General features: G+C 41.4%; 1 protein-coding gene across 1 annotated transcript in view; it reads left to right on the forward strand.

The window, feature by feature from the left end:
• Window positions 1-345: 345 nt before the first annotated feature.
• Window positions 346-24,097, forward strand: part of osbpl5 (oxysterol binding protein-like 5) — a 44,974-nt gene continuing 21,222 nt past the window's right edge. The window contains exons 1-2 of the mRNA XM_080476149.1: window positions 346-603; window positions 13,237-13,298. The gene's annotated coding sequence lies outside the window, so the exon portion shown is untranslated. The remainder of the gene's footprint in view (window positions 604-13,236; window positions 13,299-24,097) is intronic.

Raw genomic sequence — 24,097 nt, forward strand, 5'->3', positions numbered from 1 at the left:
ACCGTTAAAAAGTGAAATTTGTATAATATGACCCCTTTAATGTATTCCTGATTTTAGTTTTTTTTGAAGCATTGTGATTTCAATGGTTCTGATTTTATTTAGATTATTGATATAATTTTCAGTTGCATAGAATTTATAAAGCCACACGTGGCTCCAGAGCCACAGGTTGACTAGAAGAGATCGTAACACCCGAATTTAATCACAGTATTTTTTTTTATATTCTTTCTTTCTTTCTTTGTTTGGACAGCTGAGCAAATACTTTTGGCAACCTCTATGAAAGCGCCTGATGTGCCGTGGGTGCAGTACTGCGCCGCGGCCACAGGGGTCGCCAGATCTCCCCGACGCGACGCGGCGCGGCTCCGTCCAGACGAACCGCAAAGCAGGAGGATCCTCTCTCCAGTCCACTCCGCCGCGCTCTCCATGTTGAAACGAGGCAACTTCTCCCCCACAGCCCGCTGCGAAACCGTCCAACGCAGTCCGCCCGACCACCACCGGCCGCCGCCGACCCCGGGCTGCAGTCTGCCGCCTCCCCCGTGCTATGACGCCGGACTGGGAAAGAAACTGGGAAACAACTGCGTGAGCGGCTTTTCGCTGCTCGACGGAGTGAGTTTCTCTCCTTACTACAGCAACACAACGGGACCGTAACTTGCTATTTTTAGCGAACATCTCCTCACATAAAACGTCCGCGGTGGGTTAGTTAGCGGAGCTCGAGGGAGGTATAGTTTTATTTATTTAATTATTTATTTATTTATAGGCGTTTGCGGCTCGGCTATATTTGGAGGAATTCGCTCAGTTGTGGGAGTAAAAAAAAAAAAACAAAAAAAAAAAACGGCTCGCTCGGGGCGGCAGGCTAGCGCTCCTAGCCCCGCTACCCGGAGCAGCGCGAGCCACATGCGGCTGCAGCTTCGCGCTGTCACCCGTTCGCATAGCAACCGTGCGAGCAGAGCCGATACCCGGGGTGGCAGTGACAAGCAAGGGCAAGCAGCCTCTCGTATTTACACCTCCCCGCCGCCGCTGCTGCTGCCGCTGCCCGCCTCGAGGGGTAAACCCACCGACAGCTGAATTGTGATGGAGCAAGATAACCGCTGCACTCTCCAGCCAGAACGGTGGAATATTACACGGTGTGCATTGTTGCAGGGTGATCGACGTGTTGCACCAGCTTGAATGCGGCGTGTCACTGTGCAGGACCGGTGGATCATCTTAAATATCAAATGTAATGCAGCGTGCAGGCCAGGACAGCTCCATGTATGCTCACTGTAATACCAAACCTGTAACCTTTGTCTCGGGTTCACCAGCTGGTACATTGTGACAACCAGCATGTTCAGAGGAGGAACTGATTTTATTTTTTATTTTTTTTAGGTTTTCTAAGCATGCAAACTTGTGTGTGTGTGTGTTTTTTCTTTCTATCTCTAACTTGGGAGTATGAACGCATGTCATCGGTGTCGTGTGGTCACAATGACACACCTACTTTGGTCATTGCTCTGATATTGCAGATATAGCTGCTCCACCCAATCTCAGCCGAAGTAGTGCAGAGGCCACGACTCCAATGGCTTACATATTATAAATACATAATCTCATCTTCAAGGCTGTGTGATATATCCAAAATGTATATTATACGTAACGACCATACATATATTAGTTCAGGGGCCACATGCACCCCAATTTCATCTTCAGTGTGTCCGACTGGGAAAATAGTGCCATGATAACCTTTTAAATTCAAACTTTAAAGTTTTTCTTTGCCCTGGCGCAGAGGACACGTGATGAAAATGTCTATATTTTCGCTAAACCAAACAGTTACTTCATAAAATGACTACAATCTCAAGATGAAGCCAATTTTAATAATGCAAAATACAATGAAATTCCCATGCATTATGCATGTTTTTGTGAACTGACTGTCACGGCATGGCTTTGAGCATAATGTTAGTCTGTTAGTGACAAGACCCCGAGCTTCCATGGCTGCGTTGTGTTGTGTCTGCTACTCTTAAGAAATTTGTTTAAAGAAATTAAGTGTTTTCTTTGCATTTTTAATAATTTGCTTGGTTGCTTGGCGGGCCGAATTGGAGCTTCTTGTTTGCTGGTTTTGACCCATGGATCTTATGTTTGACACCCCTGTTACAGACAAAAAAAACTGAACTGCAATATATTACATTTCCATGCACTATACATTCACGTTTTGCATGTTCCGTATTCCAAATCAAATGCAGTATTTAGCGTCATTATTCATCCAAGTCACATCACATTTGAATTACTCAACAAAACGAACGCGTATCGTGTGTTTATATATTGGATACAAGGTTCACTTCCTCGAAAAGCTCCCCTGGACTCTGATGCGAATGAAACGAGTGAGATCTGGTGTGTTTACGGTGTGAAATACAGACGGTCCAAAGACACAAGGTGAGCCGGAGAGTGCAAGTGTGTAACCACAGCAGTATGATGCAGTCTCTCGCTCTCCACTGTCTTTTCCCGTGTACAGGGCAACATTCTGGATAACTCGCTGCCTTGCCTGTTGCTCATGTGACAAGATTTAGTTAGAGAATAGCACAGATTTGTTATTCCTCCATTGTCTTCTTTTGAGGCGTGTAAACCGGACCGAACAGGGGTAGATTTCAGCTTTCAGTCTTGGCCAATGGATGAACCATATTCTCTACTTCATTGTGCTTTTCAAAATTCCCGCATCATCAACTGATTGCGTGACCTTGATGCAGCGGTTTCAAGTTTTTCTGCATTTCCCGCCCAATCAAACCGGGTGGCTGGCTCATCCCCAAAGTGCCCTCGCATGAACACATCCTCCGTTCCTTCCTGTACCTGTTACATGGCACATGCATGACCGTGCAGCATCTCATGGAATTGCCTGTCGGCAACACGACGCTGAAAGTTCCGTATGCCTGCGCATCAGTATGTGTCCGTCCCCTAATGAGAGAACACAGTTGTTGTTTTTTTCAATTCTTATAATAATAATAATAATAATGATAATAATAAGGTAGGATTGTGTGACCAGGCCAGCAGCGTGGAAACCAGCACAATGAGCACTGCACAGGAAGAAAAAAAAGTCACAGCAGGGACAAGTTGACAAGCTGTCTGCACAGTTTGCATGTAACTGTCACTTATTAGTTCTGACACTCTCCAGATTTAAAGAAATGTCTATATCCTTGTCAACTGCTCTGTCCTGTGTGCCCACACTGTGCATTTAAGGACCAGCTGTGCAGATAATTACCCCATTGCTTGTTTATTAACTAACATACTTTCATTCATAGACAATTGTAACATGGCGCAGTTATTTATAACACCGCTGATGAGTAATCAGGTTATTTTATATAAGCGATTTAGATGCAGAGTCTTTTTTTTTTTTCCATAGCTTGTTAAACCTACTGTATTTTGGTTAATATAACTGAAATTGGTCTCTGTGGGTCTGGCTGTGGTATTTGATTTTGATGAGATAATGACCCAATCTGGGGATATTTCATCGCCACTTTACCTCATCCATCTGTATTTCTAGTGCAGACAGAGATAGAGGTGCTCATCATCTTTAATTGTGCGGTATTGTGTCGAGTTGGAGCTTCGCGACAGACGAGAATTGCACTGAAGTGCACTTTAGTTAATAGTTAAAAGGATTATTAAAATGTGTCACTCAAAGGCCTCTGGACGCTGTTATCGAAAATCTGAGGCGATGACATTCACAGGAGGAAATGCTTACCAGCATCGTAGAAGTGAAATGTTAGGTGATGTGTTTGAAATTAAGCTGTGAGAGTGAGGAACAAGACGGCGTGTGTTTATTCCCTTGTGTTTCCGTTTTGTCAAATGATGTGTTTTCCTTGGACCTCCAGTCGTTGTGGCGACTGTCTGCGCTTCGGAGTAGGTTCTACTGGCATGTAAAGTCAGAACGCCTGGTATTAGGGTTCCTCATCGATCTGATATTGAACAGCTCCGACGGATCAGACTGAAAGTGACGTCACGAGCAGGGGGAGCGACACAACAAGCGGCTGAAGGTCATTAATAGGTTTGGCTATTAGAATTGGGTCATGAAATCATTAGAGGCAGACATCCCTTTTGTCAACATGTTTGTTTTTTGTTTAGTTGTGTTGACTGACAACTGTTATCAGACTGTATATTACAGTACATTATATTAGTACAGTATATTATAGTACACAGTAATTATGTTTTAGAAACAGGGGAAGCTTTTCCTGTTTTGATCTGGAATCACCCAATGTCAGCTCCTGCCACGTGACTGTCTACCTTGCCCTAATCAGGTGGGGATATTTAATGGTGTTGGTGCCCTAAGCCTATCAACTAGAACTGTGGCTTTGCTCTGCAGCGCATTACAGATGGGGAGAGCGCGGTGGTGAATGAAAGAAAGAGAAAAGGGTGGTCAGAATGTGAAGAGCTGCTTGAGTCACTCTCTGTGGGTGGTTACTGCTGTGTGTTTGTTTGTTTTTTGTTTTTTTTCATCACTGCTTTTTCTAGCAGGAAGACACAGCAACAGATGTCCCAACTTCCATGCTGTGCATTGAGGGATACTCAGAAAATACCACGTCCCAACCGCTGACACCGACCGTGTAGCTACGAATGCCATCCATTTTCAGACCAATCAAAAACATCCAGAAGGGCCTTCTTTTGTTCAAACCTGTTTCTCTTAGTTTTGTAGGTGAACCTCCAGCCACTCTTTCTAATAGTGTGAATCATTTGAAGTCTTAGTTTCACACTGACCACTCTTCACAATGAAAGTGCCCTACTACACGCTTGATAAGTGGCTCAGCGCAGTGCCAGTTCCCCTGAGATGTAAATACTTTCCCCGACATCTAGTGGGGGAATCTAGGCTAATACTGCTCCATATTGAATCTGTCACTCTGCCCCTAGAGAGCAAACGCACTTTTAGCAGGCTCTATTGTGCCAAGATTCCCTTCCCCTTCTGTGCTTGGAGATTTTTTTTTTTGTTCAAGTTACTTTTACAGCCATAAGATGGTCTTTCTGTACAAAAACAGGTCTTTTTTTTTTTCTTCTTTTTTTAGGAAAATATTCTGTGACTAACAGAGTTCACATTTCCATGGTGATTGGATGACCTTATAATGGAATTAGCAAAAGGAGCTTTATGACCTCGTATATGTATGAAGATTGTACAATTGTATTTTTGCTGGGTTTTGTCACACCTGGCTGTGAGTCGTCGTGTCTACGGGGTCTTGATCTGAGGTTGGAGCTCTTCTTCTTTCTTGTTACAGAGATTAAATTTGAAAACCATTTCTGTGGTGAAAATGCGTCATTATGTTGTACAATTAAATTCTGATGCTTATTACCATTAAGAGAGTTTTCTCAGGCATACAGGGTCTACAATAGTTTCCATCTATTTAGCTGTGATCTCTTGTGACAACATTGACAGTTTTATTTACTCCAGGAAGATGCAATACATAAATTTTTTTTCAAGATTCCTTGCACATCTTTACATATTTGTTTGACTGAAGTCTCTGCTCTTCTTAGTGTCCTGTAAGGTGCATCTTTTTGCTTTCACATTCCCTTCTTTGTGTTGCTGACTGTATCCAACACACAAACAGATTTAGGGTTTTCAGCTGAGCTCCCGACCCCTGAACCTGGTGGTGTTATTTATAGAGCAGGTTTCACACCATACATCCACCACTCTTCTTTTTACAGGCTGTGCCGAGTGCACTTGTGGTAGGCAGCGCCTCTGCAATCAATATCCACCTCTCACTCATCTTAAACTAACTGTGTGAAGCTGCTGCTTGTGTCGGCGCTTCCAGTTTTACTTAAGACCCCCCCTTTTTATTTTTATTTTTTTTACTTCTCGGAAGTTATGGATGCAGTTTTAGTATGAAAGATAAGACTCACTCTTGCTGTTGTCGTGCTCTAAGAATACATTTTTCTGATTTCTCTGTTAAGTCTCGTCCTTTATGCGCTGTACTGCAGTTATCAGCAGTTTTCCTAATTGCTCACAGCCCAAATAAAAGGCAGTAGCACTTTCATTGTGTCTTTTTCATTTGTTTTAATGCCTTTACTGAGTGGCAGCACTTGCACTTGAGATTTTATTCACTCCCTGAAAATGATTGGCACAGTGCACTGCCCATGTCAAACCCCGATAATCTGCCGTTTCAAGGACTAAGCTGCAGCATCTGTGTTGAGTTTACAAAGAGGGCTGTTGTAGGTTTTTGACATACTTTAACACAGTGTTTTGTTGTGAATGCCGTGTTGCTGAGAGGCCAGATTACGTCACCGGCCTGGTAAAGCCCCGTTTGGAGGGTCATCTCAATGCTCTGTTGTTAACCGGGTCCGATTGGTTGTCATTTTTGGCAACTGACTGTTGATGTTTTTGTGTCATGGAAATTCAATTGGAACAGACTAATCAGTTAATACCTGTTAAAGTAAAGCCACCGCCTTTTCACTTTAGGAAATTAATTGTGGTGGCATTGTATTTACAAAACTGCCTCAGCCACCCTTTGGGGGGGGGGGGGGGGTGACGACACTCAATGGAAACTTGTGACTCCTAGTCAAGCATTGCCTTAGCCTTTCAGAAAGACCTCAAGTTTCAGAAGATGGACAGCTTCCATGACATGGGACATCATCTGACTTCAATCTTAAAGCGATACTCCCTCCAAAATCTCTGTCTGGGCTGTTCATTCTGTGATAAAAGGTGGCTGTGATAGAACTGTAGTTTTGACCTTTACCACATTTTGGCTACCGACAGCATAGATCTTGTGCTTATGGGCGATACCAGTAGTGAGCAGGTGTTTTTCACTTATCACAGGGGTGTCAAACACATTTTAGTTCAGTGGCAAATACTGCCTAACTTCATCATGAGTGGGCTTGACTGGTGAGATTGAGCTATAATAACCTTTTAAGTTTGAACTTTAAAGTTCTTCTTTATTGTGCTGAAGAGTATATGTGATAGAAATGTCTATATTTTTGAAAAAAACGATTACTTCTGGAAATTTGAAAATGTGCTTAATGCATATTTGTACAAACTCATCTTGATCACATGGCTTTGGGGCTAGTGCTAGTTTGCTAGCATTGAGGTAGCTATCTTTCATGCTGATATCTCAGCTCTGTTCTCAATGTTGTGTTGCTTGGTGGTTTCGGAGGCCAAGTTGGAGCCTCTTGCAGGGAAGCTTTGGCCCACGAGCCTTATTTTTGACACCCTTGACCTATAACAACACTCACAGAAAGCTGCTAAATATTTGCTGTAAAATTCATTCCTGTATATGTTTATGTCTTCTAGCTTCCTTCCTTATTTGTGTTGAGTTCTACTTCCTTAACCAGCTTTGGTTTTCGTATTTGCACTTGTGATGTATTGATCTCGTTGATTTTAAAAATGTCAGTCTTTTAATGCCAGATTATGATGCTTTTTGTTGTGTGTCTTGTTGCTGGTTTCGAGCTTCATTTCAGCTTTAGTGAGTGATTGAACAGTGTCCACGTCCAATGAAGCCAATAGTTTCCACAGTGACACAGCTGTCAGCGCCAATATTGTGTCCGTGGTTTATATCCTGCTTCTACGTAGCTGTATAAGCCGGCATTTCTAAACCTGGGGTCTGCAGAGTTTACAGGGCTGGCTGAGAAATTGCCTGTGTTAGTTGTTAGAATCAGATCGGACATGTCACAGTAAACCACAAAAAGGTGCTTCTGTAATGTAGTTGTTGCTTTACTGTCATGTTTGTATTCAGAAAGGGGATCTACAGCCTTTCTCAAAGGCAGTCTCATATTTCCATGCAAAAAAAGCTTTGGCAGTCACTGGTGTAAACTGACATGTTTCCATTTAGAGCTATAGAACTGTACATGAATACAAACAAGACATTGCCAAATCATTTCTTCAAAAAGGTACGTGGTTGACATTGCTTTTTAAACACTGGCCACTGGCCAGCGCTCCCTCTGAGTTGAGAGTGGAGTGCTGTAAACCTCATTTACCTGATGCAGATCAACTTGCTGATTTGGATTACTGGATTGGGTTTACAGTTTTTTTGTTTTTTTCTCTCTTCCCCATCCTTTGTTGATTGCCTGATAACCAATATGAGCATTCGTCTGTATTAGAGCTGAACAGTTTTTTTTTACTCGTACCGATGTTTAAATGTTGTAGAGGGTGAGCGTGAGAAAACAAATTGCTGGAGGTGACTGACAATATATTTGCTGCTGATGTGAGGATTAGAAAATCTCTGCAAGACTTTTGTTTCCTTGTATGAAATAGATCAAAGGACACATAGTCCATCATCTTCTTGCAGATTGTATCTGCTACTGCATCTGGAGGCCTGCAAAATGTTTCATATACCTGTAATATGTCATAATGTTGTAAAGTAATGCAAATAAACGAAGACTTAAGTATAAGATTTTGATGACTGTACCCTATCTGTAACAAACCAACTGCTATTGTAGCTTTGCTGTTACTAATATATACTTTTAATCTAGTTAATATGCAAAATGCACAATTTCTACTTGACTTATTCCTATTTTCTGACACATATTAAAAAAATGTAATCTTTGGAAAAAAATGTTAAATCTTTCGAATCACTTGCTGACAACAATGCCCAGGTCCTGCCACCTTTTGCCGCACAAACCTGACGATTGACTAGCTCAAGCCCCATTTAGAAAACCACGATTGACTGAAAAAGGCATTTGTTTCAGGAAGGTTAGAACTATTACTGTACACAGGGAATCGGCAGAAATGCTGAAAACACTGTAGTTAACAGGCCGGGCTACTAGTTGGTGCTTTGTTTTTGTACAGCAGCCAACCAGGCATGAACCAAACTGTACGATCCAAACAGTCAAATATATTTTTTTTCTTCATATTTGCCAAATTATGTTGGTTGAGTAAAAAAGAGCACCATCACTCCATTTTTATTGTTGTCCATCTCTTTAAAAAAAAACAAAAAGAAACAACAACAATTGATGACTGCAACCATAGTGTGCATGTGCAATATTGCGTGTTTTCAAAAAGTTGCGTTTTCCCTGTTTAGACAGGTGGAGACCAGGGACGTTCGCTAACATTTGACTGTGGAAGTCGTTTTCAAGAAGTGTAGTTTTCAGTGACTTCAAACATTCAAACACAGTCGTTATGTAAGTGAACAGCCAATCGGAAGCTTGCCGCTTGGACTTTGAGACATCGTCATGTAAACCTGTCAGGTGTCCGTTTGATCCCGAACATGGGACATAACTATCCAAAACTATTACCTGTTTCCTGTCTCATATTCAGAAGCAACATGTTTATATGTTTATATTTCCGACCTCACAATTCTTCAAATTCGAACTAAGCAAACATTACCCTCCCTCATTTGTGTTTCTTCTCATAATAAGAACAGCATAATTGGTTCCCTCTCAGTGATAGGGATAAAAGCTGTGTTTACTCTTGGTGCCATTTTGCTGGAAAGAACAGTTGCTTAGCAGGATTAGCGTGCCAATCCGGAGACAGACACGAGGGCACAAACATTATGCCCCGGGGTACGAGGGCATGTGATGAGCAACAATTAGTGTGTAAGGTCTTTGAGTGCACTTACTGTTAAGTGCCCTTTGACTCGGTGCCATTCTTGTGAATCTGTTGCCATTACGAGTGCTTTTTCTGTGTCCTTGTGTTTTAGCTGTGTGGTCTCACTTGGTTTATGGTTTGTATGTCTGTTTTCCGGCATGGCCGGACAGTTCCTGTGCAACTTAAGGATGTTTCTTAAAAAGTAGTTTACATTAAACATTTGGAGTAGCACTCGGGCACAAGAGCAAGTAAAAGACTGATGATGAGACTTCCTCTTTGGCCACTGACCTCATATCATGTTTGACTGTCTGGGCGTCCGTCTTCTTCAGAGCACTGCTACGTATGACCCACTGCTGCCATGACATCCTCTTGAACATAATAGCCGTGCATGAACGGAGATGACTCTTGTAGGTTTTCTATTGTGGGAAAGTTGGTGCTTTTTCATGATTATTTCCAGTTTGCATATTAAACAGAGATTGAGGCCCCATTTGCACAACAGATTTAAGTGAAAATGCAAAACTTTAATTGCATTTTGGGAGGCCCGTCTACACACCAACGCCTGTCTGAGCCGGTGAAAACACAACTTTCCGAAATCCATGCGTGGATGGCAGGAAAGCTACCACCGTGCAAGCACTCCACGCCTGTAGGAAATGGTTCTTCCTCACATGCACGGGAACATGGACAATAACAACAATGGCAGCCTTCAGAGAGGCATGACTCCCAGTTGAAACGAAAACTCAAAAATGATGCGTTTTCACTTGAAACGGTGTCACGTACGCGGGGCCTGAATCACCAGACGCATTAGAGTTTGTTTTCTGTTGAAAGTGGTACAATCGGTGCCAATTAAAATCACAAGTGATGTCATATAAGGCGTAATTGTTTTTGTGGTTGTTCATCATATTGATAACATTATTATGTTCTGCTCAAGTCAACTTAAAGAAAAACAAAGCGGTAGAGTCAGGTTCGTGGCAGAATGAGCATTGAAAGTTGGCCAGAGTGCAGATCTTTAACCAGGATTTGTAATTGTTGAGCTGCTTTGCACACGTTTCTAAACACGACTATATTCTCAGTTTGAGTGCCTTCTTTCAACCTGAAGTTATTATTCACACCCTTCCTATTGTTTCATTTAACTGCACCAGAGACACGACTATAAATCAGTGGGCAGGATCTGCCCGGGACCCCTCTTGTGAGTCAGTCTTTTGCTCTTTGCTGGGAAAGCTGGCAAACTAGCTGCGCGCTTATGTAAATGCTACTTAGTTGTATGCTTGGAGAGAAGCATGCGGAGCGCTGGTTATACAATATGCAAGTGGCAGTGTTTCAGCCATCCAAAGCAACAGAGTTTTAATTTGCGGGGCGAGCGAGGAGACTCTTCTCATGCTGACTTGTGGCTGGCGCTGTTACATTCATACGAGCCGTCTGCAGTCGGTTCAGTTTCTAGTTGCTGTGCACTCGTGAGCTCCAAGGCACAATGTGAGTGTCATTTCTTCATGGCATGCAGTTTACATTATCGCACAATGAAATGAATTGCTCCTGAGAACAGACACTTCAACATCTGGCCCGAGTGAGGAAATGTGGGACAACTTCAAGTGTGTGGTTCTGGAGTCTTTCCATCTCAGCCACATTCTGGGTCACAGTGTCTTCCTTTATTCCCACTTAGCACACTTTGTACTTTTTTGCCTTACGTGGACAAAAGAGTCTTTTGCTGGTGGGTTTTGTTGATGCCAATTTCCTCTGAGATGATCCCAAGTTGCATCTTCCTTCTATCTTCTCTGTGTCTATTTCTTTTCTTCTTAATTTGGTCCATCTTCTCCGCACAGCCTCCCTCCTTTGTCTTTGCCCCTCAAGCGCTGTCGGCTCAGGGATTCTCTTTCAGTTCACTTCTTATTTAGGTTAGATGTACTCGAGTGTTATAGCTTCCTTCTTCGCTTGGTGATACGATTTAAAGGGACAGATTCCACCAGCGCTGCCCAACCCATTTTAATGTTACACTTGTTGGTTTGCCTGAAGTTAATCCACTGAAGTGGTTTCTGCTGGGAGCCACACGCAGCCTACTGGAGTTGGAATCTGTGAGTTCTATTTGAATTGATAAAGTGCAGCTGCCTATGAAAGTATCATGATCCAGGGAACGTAACTGTTACATAATACTTCAGAATGGAGATGCAGCCAAAAGTATGCAATGCTACTTAAATAGGATCAATAGAAAATTCAACAAAAAACTATTTGCAAACATTGTAATACAAACAGTTGTCAAAAGTCAGCAGATACCACCTCTTTCTTCTGTTCTGACAGAAAAATGCCAATACTCTTGGAGTGTTCCTTCTGTTCTACTTTGTGCAGAAACAAAAATATGGGGAAAAGGTAATTATAATATCTGATACACTTGATTGATAGCATTTTGTCCTCTTTCACCCTGTAGCAATTATTGTTTTCCAAACTGACAAACATACTCTGCAAATGTTTGTTTTGTCAAGTTCAACAGTCATACAACTAAAGTGTGTATCATTTGTATTTGAATGAAAACATGCGTTTCCTTGCATCGTGGCCTTCCAGCTATGATATTACTGCGTTGACTGATTATCAAATTTAATTGACAGATTTGTTGGAATTGTATTAATGTCATTGCAGTGTGTATTTTATGGTTTTATTTTTCAATGTGTGATTTGTCGCGTATCTCCATTGCTTGAGAATGCATCCGTTTGTCCCTCAAGAAGTATTTTAAAGCATTTTGAGTACCTGTTTACACGACAAGGTTTTCAAATGAAAACGCATAACTTTGATTGCACTTTGGGTGACCGTTTACGTGGCAACGGTGCTCTGAGCCACTGAAAATGACTGCCACGGTGGAACTTTTCGAAAATGCTCAGGCTCCATCTCCGTATAGACGGTGGAAACTCTACTGCGCATGCAGACCATAACAAGAAGACGATAACAACAATGGCGGCCTCCACAGTCGCATGACTCCTGGTCCATATTCTCCTGGGAGTTTGTACTTTTATACAGTACAAACTCCCAGTTGTACTGTAGTTTTACATTTGTGGCCCAACATGAAAACTACATAGTTCTCAGCGTTTGTGTGTGAACGCACATCGATTTCAAGACATTGGCGTGCAAACACAAGTTTTCAGGAACGAAAAAGTAAAAAAGATGTTTCACTTGAGTCTCTGTGGTTTAAACGGGCCTGACGGAAATAGAGAAGTGATAATGGGAAACAAACACGTATTTAAATTTTTTTCTTTGCCTGTAAAGTGTAATATGTTACCAAATTTAGTGAGTCAGGTTAGAACGTAGGTGTATTTAAAGTTGGAGATAGGACTGCATGCTGATAATAAAGTCCTGCTGCTTTCTCACTTCAAGTCTTTCTGGATTCACAAGCTAGTGGGATGTGTGTATTTGTATGGTGTGTGTGTGTGTGTAAGACTGTTGGTTGACCGTTTCTGTTGACTAAGTAAACACATGCTGAACAGAATATTTCTCCCATCTGTGGAAGTTTTTGAAGAGAGCACTACCGGTTCATCTTTTCACTTCATCTGTGTGTCCAGGGGAGGTAAATGAAGTAGTTATTGTTCCACAACTGGACGGCAGCTGGAGCTGCTACCAGTCCCACTTGTAACTAACAGAGCAGTGTTGTGTGTGCAGGTGGAAAGCAGACAGATGTTAGCAGCAGGGTGGGGCGATAGCACAGTGGTGTGACCAGGAGGAGCATGGGAAGAAGGGAGAAAAAAAAAAGTCTGTTTGTATTTGGTGGATTTTAGTGAAACAGTATTCTAACTGTTGTATCTTTGCAGGTGAGACAGGCTGCCCCAACAAAGGCCTCTGGATGCTGCGTGTGCTGCTGTTCAGGTGAAAGGTAAGCTGAGCTCTCACTCTCCAGCACACACTTTAATTTCTCAATAATGCATGTGCTCCATTGAGCGGGCAAACTGTTTCAGCCTCAGTTAATCATATGGTATACGTGCACCATCTTGCAATCTAAGAATAAAGGCTTGAATACTTTACCTGTTCCTATTTCATTTGTGAACTGAATTTCTTCTAGGCATTGGTCTACTTCAAATAAAAAATATTTAACAAATGACACAAATGCAAGTACATTTTTACCCGGTGCTGCCAGGAGGGATAACTCACTTTCTGAGTGGAACAGAAAATGAGGGCATGTCTCTCAAGGTGCAGATTAGACTTTCTGTTTATGACGGCTCTTATTGAATTCAAAATGTAAACCGCCTGATCATTGAGTGGAGTAAATCCTGTGCTTTTGACCTCTGTGAATCATTGTGGGTCAGGTTTGCAGAGTTGCTGGAAGAAGGCAAACCCTGACTCAAGTGAGCTCAGCAGCTTACTGGGTGTGTCACATTCATTTGGGTTGGAAGAGAGTAAATGTTTGGAGTTTCACAAAGATGCTTGACTACAAAGTGATACTTCAGAAAGACATGCGCTGCTCTATAACCGGCAGTTTGCCTGGAGTACATGTTGATCTTTGGTACAGTGGCAGGGAAAATGTAATGACTAGTTACTGCTGCTTTTTTTAGCTTCCCATAATTCACTCTGTATTTTGGTCTCTCGTGAAAGTATAAACTATATAGGTGCTTGGCAATTCATGTCCCGTCTGTCCATGGAGTGTGAAGTCTTTAGCCAAAACAAACTGAGTACAGCCATTTTATTTTTGTTTGATTGCAATGGAAACAATAGGTCATTTTGACCTATTTCTCATTTTGACAATTTTGAGTTGTTGAGTGTTTTTCTAAGTTATAATTAATAGCCTGCACTTTATCAGTGCCGACACTGTTGTGGGGAAAATAAAAAGGCAACACTTACCCAGTTAATTCAGCCAGGAAGCACGGGGCTCCAGTCGTGCTGTTTATCTTGGCTTGACTTGGCTGGAGAGCGACGATATGAGATTTAACAGCAAATTACACATTAACCAGACAGTCTCCACCTGTACCCACCAGCTCACGCCCAGGCTACTGTTCTCATATGTGACTGCTTTAAACAGCCGGTCACACTTTGATTTAATACATTAAGATGAGTGTAATGAACACTTTGAAGTTTAACTTTCTACCACTTGACTGAATGTCTCCGTAGTTCCCTTTCATGTCTTTCGTCAGTGATGTTTAGCATTGAGCAGGTGTTTGCAGTGCCCACTCTACTAAACATGGACTCTGGTCAACAGATTGAAAGTACCCTATAATTCTTTCTGACATGTCTAGTCTATCACTTAGGCAGTGAATTAGCCTTGACTTTGTTAACGTTATTTACCTACACCAGCAGTTTGAAGTCAGTATAGTGTCCACAGTTTGTCTTCCAGAAATGGAAAGCACAGAACGTTTGAGGAATTAAATGGTAATGCCATTAGGGATACACTGTTAGTACTTTTCCTTTAAGAAAGTGTTATCAGTGCATCATAAACTCCATATATACGGGTCACATTCTAAGTCATCTTATGTCTCTGTGTTACAAAATATTTCCCTGGAACCACTTCATTCCAATTGCTTCACAATCCAGGCCCTGGCATCAGAATAATTTATCCAAAAATAAATCCAAATTGCTTGTAAGACAGAGCATATTAAGAGGAGTGCTAGCGATGCAAAATACAAGCTGCAGTGTGTATTGTGGTCCTCCATTCAGGGAAATCGGAGCACCCAGTAGTCTCTTTTGATCAGTAAAACAAGATGTAAGTTAATGAGAGCATCACTGAGAGACGTTAAGATTTGATGGTTATTTATGGGGTTCCTCATGTTGCAGAATGGCTTTATATGCATCTCTCTGTGTTGGTGACATCTGGAAACCAGTCAACATTGCCTGTTCTTTGTGGAGCCGCATAATGAGAGCAAACTATGCCATTATGTAAATGTGGATCTTCACTACATTAGGTTGTTTATTTTTTTCCATACAAAATACGAACCTTCTCAAATGGCAAATATTATCTTAAATCGTATGCAAAGCAGTACACCATGCATAGATTGTGCAAATGCATATCATTTTATGACGTAGTTCAACCGAGCATTTATTGTAAAGCAAATGAACATCAGCATAAGTGAAGTGTTGCCTTCTAGAGTTCTGCCCGTTTGTTGCAGTGACTAGTAAAAAGTACTTTTACTCTGTGCCCGTTTCAGTGGGATTTGAAGTAGCAACAGAAAGAAAGAAACCGACAAGTATGAACGGTATGACCTTGAACCTGTTACAGAACGTGCTGTTTTTTTGTTGTTTATAACATATTTATATTATATCTTAACTCTGCAGTTATCCTTCTTGTACGAACAGCTCTTCAACCTGAAGTAATGTTGTGTGAGTGTGTGTCTGCCTGCCTGGCTGTCACACACATTTAGTTATAGTCAATGCAGCAATGCTGCAATGTCATTTCCCACATGCTGACGAGCCCTGTGATTAGCTTTTAATTGCAACCAATGAAGAGTGAAGGCTGGTATAAGTACAGTTGGAATAGTTATGAACTAATTAGCTGCCGCTGCTTTGAGCATAACCTGGAGCCAGTATGAGTTATCCAATTATGTGCAGTAGCTTCCTTTTGAAAATCTGCTGAGCCAACAAGCAAGACGCGCTCTGCACTTCATTTCTTGTTGCACAAGTTAATGATTTAGGGGTTTTTTTTGGGGGTTTTTTTAACTCCCATTTCCATCATGAAAAAGCTCAGGTTGTAGCACTCTTAGATGCCATTTTAATTTTATAGGATTATTTTCTTGTAACCAAACAATTGTACATATTTTTTTTTATTTTTTAGCTGTAACTGTTGTAATAAAATGTACTAATACCAAAGTGAAATTATGAATCTTTTTAGAAGTGTTGACTCCAGCTGTGTTGGGTCTATCTGCAGAAGACATATTTACTACTGCCGTGCACAGCAGCAGTATTTCAGTGTTTTCTTTTCTCTGTTTCCACGGAGACGAGGCCAGAACACGTTTATAAAGTTGCGTTTTACCCCCGTTTCCATGGAGACGGAGTCGGAGAGTTTTCGAAAGGTTGTGTTTTCAGTGGCTCCGAGCTCCGTTGTTGTGTAGACGGGGCCTAAAATTGTAACGGGCAGGCAGCCTGTCCAGCCTGACTCCTAAGTTGGTCATATCAAACATGCAAGGATATCACTCAACCGATTGTGCATCAAATGGTAGACTGGGGTGTAGAGCGCCATCTATCTCCATTACGTGATGTTAATGTAGTTCATGGATTGTGACGTGGCTATCAAGTACCCTCTTGGACAAACTGCGCTCCTTTCAGGTTGACCCGATTACTGCTTGTTAAATGTTTGATACCTCACATTTTACCCTGACAGAATCCATTAATCTCAGCTATGAGACAAGTGCTTTTCTTTCTCTCTTTTTTTTTTTTTTTTTTTTTCTCTTTCAAGGGTGTGAAGTTGGATCAGTTCCTCTTTCTACATTGTGTTTAGGAAGAGGATACCATTATTAAGAGTATCAGTTCTGAGGTCTCACTTAACGGCTCATTTGTCTGAACGTAGCTTCAAATATTAAAGTATGGATTATGTTTTTGAAACCCTGATGTGTTTTTTTCGCAGCTGGTTAGATGATAAAAAAAAACAAAAAAAACATTTTATATGTTTTAGGACAGTAGAGGTGAACTAGAAATGTTGCCTTGAAGTGGATCCAACAGGGGTTTGAAATTGTGTTCAGATGAATTGCTGTTTCCTCTCTGCCCATTTCCACTGACATGAGTTTGCACTCCAAATGTACACAGCAAGCAACTTTCATCAGCTCATTTCAAAACGGAAAAGAAACTCTCCTCTGAGTAGTTTCCTCTAGAATCATGGCACTTTCCTGCAGATTGGTGATTACGTAAAATATATGTTCATACCAGTTTTGGAAAAGTTTTAAATTTCTTTTCCACCCGTAGCCTGTATGTCTAAACACTATATTTACTTCAATGAGTCTAGTTTACTTTGTGCTTTATTCCAGCTCCAATGCTGATAAGAAAGTAAAAGCAGCATGATTGTGGTATTAACTTCAGCAGGAGTGTCAAACTTAAAACTGGCCCCTCATGAGACTCCAGTCCTGCCCGCCAAACCAGACCAAACAAGAAAATGGTCAAAGAAATTCAAAGAAAACATAGATGGGTGTTTCACTGTATTGTGCACCTGAAAGTTTCATTAAAATTGGGTTTATCTTGAGATTCAAAAGTAATTATTCGGTTCTGCAAAATCATAGACATTTTCATCAATTATATACTCTGCCCCAAAACAAAGAAAACCTTTTAAAGTTTAAATCTAAATGTTGTTATGGCACTATTTTACCGGCCCATTCGAGGTGAAATTGGCCCGTATGTGGCCCCTGAACTAAAACGTGTTTGACACCCCTGAACTAAAAACTTTATTGAAGGAGTTATGAAAAAAATATTTACCGTAATGTCCGGACTATAAGCCGCTACTTTTGTCACATGCTTTTTTTTTTTTTTGCTTTGAACCCTGCGGCTTTAACACCATTAATTAAAGTAATTTATCCAACACCTTGTCATCTGTTATCTCGTGACTTTCTGTCCAGCGTCCGGGTCTCTGCTGCCAGGCGTCTTCCCTGCAGCCGCTCACACCTCCTGCCTGTCTGAGCCCCCTGACCTCCCTGCACACTCTCCCCTGGGGGAAAAAAGAACACTTGGCCCATCCTGCAACCTGCGCCAGATTAATCACACAGGCTAATTTTCGCCTCCTTTTGTCTCCTCTTCCAATGCAGTCGCCAGAGCTTATTATTACCTTTTCAGCCACGCCGGCTTTCAGCTCTATATTAATTCCTTGTCATAATATAAAAGGGCATTTAAATGACTACAGCAAAAGAGAGAATTTCATTTGCAAACCGCTAATGTATAATTGACGGTACAGTGGGATAGGAAAACTGGCTGATGTATAGCTTTTTCATGTCGTGACTTTTTCACTCCAGGGAGTTAAAATGCAGGAGTGACATTCAGAGCTCGAGAAGAGACGTGGCACCTTGGTGCCTTCGCTTGAAATTCGTTGATGCAGTTAAACTCTTAAATGTGGACATTTTCAAATACGACGCTCTGCTGGTCAATGAGCACTAATGATATGCTACCAAGACAGAAAAAAAAAAAAAATCTAACAGGCCAGAGCACCCGACTGAGTTTGACAATTCAAATCATCACCTCTCGACTTTCCGTTTTTAGTCACACTGCCTCGTACAGCTATCATTTGCCTTTCCATTATTATCTTCACAGATGTCTTATTTTTGGAGTTTCCTTTATAGTAACAGAAAGATAATTTAAAGGGACCAATAGTCATTCAGACTCTGTGAGTTTAGATTAGTATTTGTGTGTGTATTTATCAAGTAAAGAATTGAAATACACAAATAGATGCGATCTTTTAACAGAAAATAGAACTACTACTAGAATAGTCATACCACTTTGTTTCCACTGTTTCTCTAATTGTTTCTTATTCTGGCACGTGACTGAATTAAAGTTGCTCCCGACCTGTGTTTGTCTTTGGGTGTGTGCTGTACTTCATATGCTGCCGACAGTCCGTTTCTGTGTCATGTTCGTTCCTCTGACACCCAGAAGATCCTGTTTAAATAGCCACCAGGGAAATGAAAACAAAGGAACAAGTCAAAGTCACTGCTGCAGAATGTCCATTACTTAGGCCCTGTGTTTCTTTAAATTGTCAGCTTCAGTCTCTGTGTATATATATATATATATATATATATATGTGTGCACTTGTGTGTCATTGGATTTTTATGTACACAAAGGGACTGTGCCTGGCACCACGGTAAGACCCTTTTTCATCAGGCCGGTCCAGTCAGGCCTCCGTCAGGCCCGTTCCCACACACAGCAACCCCCTGGCCTGCATCCAATGGTATACATAGCCAGCTGGCTTGGTCTTTCCCAGGTCAAACATGGCTCCAGTGTGTGCCTTGGGACATGCTCTGTTATTTAGGTTTATTCCATGAAAGCAAAAGCGAACAAATTAACAACTCGTCTGAAGCCTTTCAGACAAGATAAATGTGCCATGTTAAGTTTGAAGGCTGTCCATTCAATTGTGCTACAGTTCTGAGCATTGTTGTTCAGGAATTTGATATAAATTGAAATAGTTACACGTTTCTTACTAAATTAGAATGTTAATATTTTAGAGCGTATTGGTTTGAAGTACACTTAATGTCTGTGAATGCTCCATGGTTTATATTAAGAATTGTCTGCAAGCGGATGTTTTACTGTTGAAGAACAACACAAATACATTTATAAACCCCCCCCAAAAAAAAGATTGGGTTTCTTTGGTTGTACCTCTAGATGTTTTCTACACCATATTTTTTAAGTCATTTTAGTTGAGGGGCCATATTTGACCTCAATTGGGACGACTAGTAAAACAAGTCTTCTAGTTGGATCAGCTTTCTGATACATAGCAGTTGTTAGTCGGGATGCACCGATACCGATACCTGTATCGGGTCCGATACTTCATGGAGTACTTGTACTCGTAAAAGATCCTGGCGAGTATTCCGTGACGTCATCCGTCTGCAGCAGGGAGACAAGAGTGGACGAGCGACATCCGCGGTTTGGAGATTCTTAAATATTAATGAGAATGACAAAATACTGGAGCCTTCAAAGCTATTGGAGGCGTGCATAGCATCGATGCAGAGGTTTTGCATCATTTGCGTGTGGAGTATGAGTTAGACTTAATGGCATTTAATAAGTACTAGTATCGGTACTCTGTATCGGCAAGTAGCTCAAGATTAATGCTCGTATTTGTCCATTTTTTAAAAAAGTGGTACCGGTGCATGTTAGCTCTATCCCTACTTTTCACTTCCAGTCTAAACAGACTCTGTTGCTCCTTGTTTGGAAACGTTGCTTCATTGTATTGTTTTGTTTTGTTTTTCTGCGTTCTCCCGGACAGAAGACTCCGTTACCAGGAACAGACTTGATGTATTCAGGAAGGTTGTGTCTCCTACTAGTCTAAACTGAACCACATAAAACACTAAAAGCTCTTTGACCCACTACTCCATATTTGCACCCTTTCCTTTTCTCCTCACACTCACGTCACGGCTGCACAAGAACCTTTGGTCCAGGCTTAATACTCCACCATATGCACAAGAACAATTAACTATATGATTATGAGGTGACATTGCTATAGCGTCAGGGAGAGGAAAAAAGATGGTGTAGAGAGGTTTTACCAAGGGCATCGATCATCCCAGACCGTTTCAAGGGTTTCCTATTTTAGGTCGGATAAAATGGGCAGTCTGGCTGGAAGATGTTTTCTCTGAGCGAGATCCTTAAAATACTGCATCCCTGCATGACTCGGAATAGAGCAACTAAGCAGCACATCCTCCCACAGACTATCTTTTTAGAACACTAACAGTTGTCATCGTTCCACTTTCTTTTGAATTTCGATTTGATCATTTTAAAATACTAACAGTATAAAATTTGGTCTCTTGCCTTTCCCATTCAGGACAGTGTGAGCGGAGCAGTGACTAACATTTGGGTCAAAGTTACTCAGACTAAGCAGTGGTATAATTTTTTTCATGAGGCGTTTGGTGCGTTAAAGGGAGCCTTTGTCTTGACCTGGTTTCTGAATGCGTTTCACCATGTTATTTATGCATGATGCTGAAACATGAAGATCAGCTTGAATACGAAGTTGGGAATTCTCTCTGTACTTTTGGTGATTATCAGTTTTGAAATACACATCTCCAATGTAATTTATTATTATTTTTATATAATTTAGTGAGCTTGTTTGGCTCCTTTCTTTCTCTCTACAGTTGATGCTAATGACTTAATATTGGACAGTTCTGATCATCATGCTTCGCTCCCATCCCTGGTCATTTTTATGCCAAATAAAGCCACGTTGTTTAGTTATTTTCTTCTCAATGGATGCCGAAGGAAATAGAAGAGTTGTAAATAATCTGTATTGTACCTTATGCGTGTTTCTTTTCATATATAAGAATCATGTCTGCTTCAGTATGCGGCTGCATTCGCCGTGGATGCACATACTGTACTTGGGGGACTTCCTATTGGTGTGTATCTAGGTCATACAGGCATCCATTAGCCGCGTCCTCACTGGAGATGGGGGGTTAACGTGGTCCGGGGCGCTGAAGGGAGGCTCGCTGAAGTGATGGAGCGATGAGGGAGTGTCTGGGCTTAATCTGCGCCATCATATTAGGAACAGCTGGTTTGGTGCAGGCTGTCAGTATTGTGAGGCTCCTGCACTCCCTCTCAAGCTGTGCACATACTGCAGTACTCACTTGAGGGATCACACAATGGAGTATTCAGTCTAGGCTGCATTTGTCTTATTTCTCACTGCACCGTGTAAATATTTAAGGCCACTTAAGTCTGTACTTCCACTGATCATATTGCCGTCATTCAAGTATTTGTTGGTGTTGGTAATGTAAGACTAGTTTTCTAGACTCATCATCATATATGTTATACACTAATATACACTACACAAATTCTGCCACACAGAGTGAAAGGCCAATAAAGGGTTACTGAGGGAACTCCATTTGCTGTTTTTGCCTTACTATTGCAGTTGTTTTGACAGCTTATAATTTCGTAACGGTGGAAGTTGTGCAAACAAGCAGCTAGCAATGTGAAGAAAACAAGGGAGGCAAACTTACTTCATCTGCTCAGCGGCATTACAGGAATGGGACGAACTTGGTCTGGTTACTCTGGTTCTCAGTACGTTAAACTACATTTTTTGTTGTCAGAGTTAACTAACCACTGGACATTTACCTTCTGATATACTGAAACACTTCTGTTGCTGAGGAATGGGTTACATATTCGATAAGAGGCAGCTTAATGAATGAATACGTTTCTTCTTGTTCTTGATAAGATTCCTGAAAGATTAGTATCCTAGGTGGCTGTTTAATTTTATTATTGTCTGAATCCTGATGGCGACCCTACTGCCGAAGGCATTCACACAGTTTTTCAAATCTTTATTATTATTGTGACATCTGATCACCTCCTACAATCTTTAACCAATTTGAACCATTCAATATTCAATATCAAAATGTCCAGCTTTTTCGGGACATTCCTGCTATACTGTATGCTTTGTATATCTTTTCATCTTTGAAGATATGGTCATATTTCATACCATCCAATCACTGGTGGATGGGATAGGCACCTCATGGAGGAGATGAAAGGAGATCGGCGTCAGTTGGGAGCACGGACACAAAAAGCACATCAAAATTCTCGGAACGTTCGGGAATATTTTGTTGTGACTTTTGTTAATGATTCCGCGAACTGATTAATCAAAGGAGATCGGCGTCTGTTGCCATGGAGAGAAGTTTGACAGACCGGAGCAAAGCTCTGACAGTTAATGATGTACTCAATCAGTTTAGTGTGAACTTTTCAAAATCAATGTTAAACCTGAGTGCAGGAAGAATGCCACACACGTGAATATTTTTATCATCTGTTGATATTGTAAGGACCCCCGGCGAGCTCAGTTGGTAGAGCATGAGACTCACAATCTCAGAGTAGTGGGTTCGTGTCCCACGTCGGGTGCCACCTTCCCGTGGGCTCACCACCTGCAGGAAGGTTCTTAATCAGGTGCAATGTGATCCGCGACCCGGAAACGGATAAGCAAAAGAAAATGGATGGATGGATGGATGATATTGCAAGCCTTGAAAATTTCAGCTCCAACTTCAAAGTTGCTTCATTTGTCAATTCTGCGACTCATTTTCACACATACAGTGAACCGAAATAGCATTTACTCACACTTTTTTAAATTACGCACACTAAAATATACAGACAAGAATATAATATTTTAGAATATAATAGTTAAAAAAATTGAGGTAGACATAACAGTGATAAAACTTGGCCAATAAAGAGAAAGAGTTATTTATGCGAGTAGAATCAGCCAGGCGTAATAACAGTATGCAGGTTGGAACATGTCAACTGATCCTTTCCATCCTTCTACACCCCCTGCCTTTCCAGTTGGTGTAATCATTACTAAAAACAAACAACACCCATATGACAGCGAGTGAAGTGCTTTCACCTCCACAGAGTACCTGTGAGCAGTACATGCTTTTTTTCTTTTTAAGATCTGGTCTTCTTCTCAGAGTCCAAGGTTAATGTATGACACATGAATGTGTGTTATTGACTGGTCGTTTCCTTGCTGTTATCTTTTCTGCAAGCTCTTCATATCAGTAGGTAAATATTACCCCAGCACCTGTGTGGCATAGTTTTGCTGGAAGAAGTTGACTGACATTGCTCTGCAAACACGAGACCTTGTGTACGGTTGACAGTGGGAGTTGAATTTCAAGTTTCAAGCTATGCTGTAATATCAATAAAGAGTCAATAAAGTGCAGCTTCAAACTCTTGTCGGACACATTGATATCATATTTTATCAGTAAGACTGTGGCCTTGTTGACACGACAATGTTTTCAAGTGAAAAGGCAAAACTTTCCTTTTGTTTTGGGTGTTTGTTTACACAGCAACGGTGCTTGGCGCCACTGAAAACGTAACTTTTTGAAAATGGCTCCAAAAGTGGAACTTTTTGACAAAGCTCCGACTCCATCCTGGCGGTGGAAACGCTGCTGCAGCGCATGCATTCCACGGCCGCAGTAAATAGTTATTCTGCACATGCACAAGTAGATAATAGTAGACAGTAACAAGAATGGCGGTTTTCTGGTGGGACTTACCCCACCGACCCCTGGGCAGAACCACGCTACCCGGGGGCAATTTTAAATCCTCTCAATGTTCACA

This window comes from Lipophrys pholis, assembly GCF_963383615.2.
Source record: "Lipophrys pholis genome assembly, chromosome: 11".
Lineage (NCBI taxonomy): Eukaryota > Metazoa > Chordata > Actinopteri > Blenniiformes > Blenniidae > Lipophrys > Lipophrys pholis.